Here is a 4,586-nt window from a genome sequence, read left to right on the forward strand (position 1 = left end):
AGGTAAAAATGAAAAAAGAATAGGTGGATATTTAAAAAATAATTAAAGATTTGGTAAAAAATTCATTGATTAAATAAAAAATGTTATAATAAACAGGCTTTGATTGTTCTCCCTGCTAGACTTAGACAGGTATAGATATATTTCAATAGCAGTTATGAGATGTGGAAGACAGGGATATTCCAATATTTTAATAAGTAGAAAATTCAGAATAAGAAATTGAAGTGAATAATAGGAAAGCAATATTTGAAGAAATTGTTGCTGTCAAATTTCCAAAAATAAAGAAATCTTATAAATCATCATATCAGTATAATACAAATACAGAGAGAATAAATACAAATAAAACTAAATGTAGACCCACTGCAAATCTATAGAAATCAAGAGTAAAGAAACAGTATTAAAACTTACAAAGAGAAAATAATGAATAATCTAAAACAGAGTATAACAATTGTCCTGGCAGTAGATTCCTTGACAGCAAAACTAGATATTCAGAAGTCAGTGGAATGTCTTAAAAGTAGAGAGGTGGTCATCTAAAATGATAACATAGAGAGAAAATGGGTACAGAGTACACAAAAACCAAAATGTCCGTGCAACTTTTCTGAAAATGAAATAATTCCATCAGCAAGAAGTACATTGAACATAGACAAAATTGAAGGTTTAAAAAACATAATGAGCTTAGAAATCAATAAATTATAATACCTTCTTCCTCCTTCCTTCCCCTTCCCTTCATGAATAATTAAGTCCAAAATTCATTAGTGGGGCCAGGTAAAGTAGGTTGTATTAGTTTGTTCTCACACTGTTGATAAAGACATACCTAAGACTGCGTAATTTACAAAATGAAGAGGTTTATTTGGATTTATAGTTCCACATGGCTGGAGAAGCCTCACGATCATAGCAGAAGGCAAGGAGGAGCAAGTCCCATCTTACATGGATGGCAGCAGGCAAAGAAAGAATGAGACACAAAAGCAGAACCCCCTGACAAAACCATCAGATCTCATAAGACTTATTCACTATCATGAGAACAGTATGGAGGAACTGCCCCCATGATTCAATTATCCCCTCCTACTGTATCCCTTCCACAACACATGGGAATTATGGGAGTACAATTCAAGATGAGATCATTTGGCTGGGGACACAGCCAAACCATATCATTCTGTCCCTTGCCCCTCCCAAATCTTGTATCTTCACATTTCAAAACCAATTGTGCCTTCCCAGCAGTCCCTCAAAGTCTTGTTTCAGCATTAGCATTAACTCAAAAGCCCACAGTCCAAAGTCTCATCTGAGACAAGTCCTTTCCACCTGTGAGCCTGTAAAATCGAAAGCAAGCTTGTTATTTCCTAAATACGATGGGGGTACACACATTGGGCACATACAACCATTCCAAAAGGGATACATTGGCCAAAACAAAGGGGCTACCAGATCCATGCAAGTTCAAAATTTAATGGGGCAGTCCAATCATAAAGCTCCAGAATGATCTCATCTGACTCTAGGTGTCACATCCAGATCATGCTGATGCAAAAGGTGGGTCCCTTTGGTCTTGGGCAATTCTATTCCTGTGGCAGGGTACAACCTCTCTCCTGAATTCTTTCACAGGCCGGCGTTGAGTCTCTGTGGCTTTTACGGATGCATAGTGCAAGCTGTCAGCAGATCTAGCATTCTGGGACCCGGAGGATGGTGGCCCTCTTCTCACAGCTCCACTAGGTGGTGCCCCAGTATGGACTCTGTGTGAGGACTCTGACCTCACATTTCCCTTCTGCACTGCCGTAGCAGAGGTTCACCATGAGGGCCCCACCACTGCAGCTCTGCCTGGGTATCCAGGTATTTCCATACATCTTCTGAAACTAGGCGGAGTTTCCCAAATCTCAATTTGTCACTTCTGTGCACCTGCAGGCTCAACACCACATGGAAGCTGACAAGGCTTGGGACTTGCACCACCTGAAGCTATGTCCTGAGCTCTGTGTTGGCCTCTTTCAGCCACAGCTGGAAAAGCTAGGATGCAGGGCACCAAGTCCCTAGGCTGCACACACCTTGCAGACCCTGGGGCAGGCCCACAAAACCACTTTTTCCCTTTAGGCCTCTGGGCCTGTGACAGGAGGGACTACAGAGAAGACCTCTGACTTGTCCTGGAGACATTTTCTTTATTGTCTTGGGGATTAACATTCCTCTCCTCATTACTTATGCACATTTCTGTAGCCAGCTTGAATTTCTCCTCAGGAAAGGGGTTTTCTTTTCTTTTCTTTTTTTTTTTTTTGAGACAGGGTGTCGCTCTGTCACCAGGCACCAGGCTGGAGTGCAATGGCAATCTCGGCTCACTTGCAACCTCCACCTTCCAGGTTCAAGCAATTCTCCTGCCTCAGCCTCCCGGGTATCTGGGACTACAGGTGCATGCCACCACGCCCAGCTAATTTTTTTGTATTTTTAGTAGAGACGGGGTTTCACCATGTTGGCCAGGATGGTCTCGATTTCTTGACCTCGTGATCCACCCGCCTCGGCCTCTCAAGGGTTTTCTTTTCTATCACAATGTCAGGCTGGAAATTTTCCAAACTTTTTGCTGCACTTCCCATTAAAACAGAATGCCTTTAACAGCACCCAATCACCTCTTTAACACTTTGCTGCTTAGAAATTTCTTCCAACAAATACCCTAAATCATCTCTCTCAAGTTCAAAGTTTCACACATCTCTAGGGCAACAGCAAATGCTGCCAGTCTTTTTGTTAAAACATAACAAGTGTCACTTTTGCTACAGTCCACAGCAAATTCCTCATTTATCTCCATCTGAGACCACCTCAACCTTGACTTTATTGTCCATATTGCTATCAGGCCTTTGGTCAAAGCCATTCAACAAGACTCTAGGAATTTCTGACTTCCCAACATTTTCCTATCTTCTTCTGAACCCTCAAAACTGTTCCAACTTCTGCCTGTTACCCAGGTCCAAAGTTGCTTCCACATTTTCGGGTATCTTTTCAGCAATGCCCCACTTTTCTTATACCCATTCACTGTATTTGTCTGTTCTCACGCAGCAAAGACATACCCGAGACTTAGCAATTTACAAAAGAAAGAAGTTTGATTTCACTTACAGTTCTACATGGGGAAGCCTCACAATCATGGCAGGATGCAGGGAGGAGCAAGGCCCTTCTTTTTTTCTTTTTCTTTCTTTTTTTTTTTTTTTTTTTTAAGTCTTGCTCTGTCACCCAGGTTGGAGTACAGTGATGCAATTTTGGCTCACTGCAACCTCCACCTCCCTGGTCGAAGCAATTCCCCAGCCTCAGCCTCCAAATTAGCTGGAATTACAGGTGCATGCCGCTATACCCAGCTAATTTTTTTTGCATTTTTAGTTGAGACAGGATTTCACCATGTTGGTCAGGCTGGTCTCGAACTCCTGACCTAGTGATCCACCCGCCTCGGACTCCCAACGTGCTGGGATTACAGGCATGAGTCACTGCATCCAGCTGTAAGTTCCTTCTTACATGGATGGCAGAAGGCAAAGACAGAATGAAGGAGGTGCAAAAGCAGAAACCCCTGAAAAAGCCATCAGCTCTCATGAGATTTATGCCCTACCATGAGAACAACAGGGATACATTGTCCCCATGATTCAATGATCTCCTTCCACTGTGAGTCCCTCCCACACGCATGGGAATTTTGAGGGTACAATTCAAGATGAGATTTGGATGGGAACATATACAAACCATGTCATAGGTTGCTGGGTATCGTGAGGAAGGGAGTAGCAGCAGTTCAGCATGGAGTGTTGAAGCTTGAGAAAATGGGGAGATCATATTTGCAGCCATGCCTGGGTTGTCCCAGCCGAAGCGAGGAAGGAGGGTGTCCACTTGAGAAAGAGGTGATAATAGCCCAGCACACAGTGTCAGGGCCCAAGGAGAGTGAGGAAGTCATTTGTACAGGGGGAACATTAGTGGTGGAGAGGGATTGGTTATCATAAGTAAATATATTGAGAATAACAGAAGCCAGGTTTTTCACTATCATCAGCTAAAAGAATTACAAATAGATTTACAAGTAAGAAGAGAAAGCTAGGATTAAAAAGATTTAATGTAACCTTTAAAATGGCAAACTTTCTCACAGGGAGTAACTTAAACTCTAGCTTATAATTTTGAAAATGTAAATACTTTATCATTAAAAACTCAGATACAAGATTTAAAAAAATAAGTTGGTTAAGATGTTTTTATCCTCATGCAATGGTTCACAAAAATGTATTTGTCATACTGTAAAGATTTTAGACCATACTTAAAGTCACTTCTGTGGGAGATTTTCCCATTCACTGTGTTAGCTGAGGGGCTGTTACATGTATATCGTATGAGTGCCACTTTCCTACATCTGGGTAGGGAACTCATGACCCAATAGCAGCCAAATCATAGCTTGGCTAGATATTTGTGGATGTTCTGGTTTGAAAGCTCTGCCCTCAGTTAGTTGAGGCAATCCATTCTTGTTCTTGAATCTAGAAACACAGAGAAGCAAGCAGTTATGTGTAAAATCTAAAATGCAAAAAATACATTCAGCGAGGCAAGATGAGTCAAAATTAAGAAAAACTATATAGAGAAACCAGGACAATGAATTATTAAAAGAGTACACATTATAA

Source organism: Cebus imitator, unplaced genomic scaffold (assembly GCF_001604975.1).
Source record: "Cebus imitator isolate Cc_AM_T3 unplaced genomic scaffold, Cebus_imitator-1.0 Scaffold116, whole genome shotgun sequence".
Taxonomy (NCBI): domain Eukaryota; kingdom Metazoa; phylum Chordata; class Mammalia; order Primates; family Cebidae; genus Cebus; species Cebus imitator.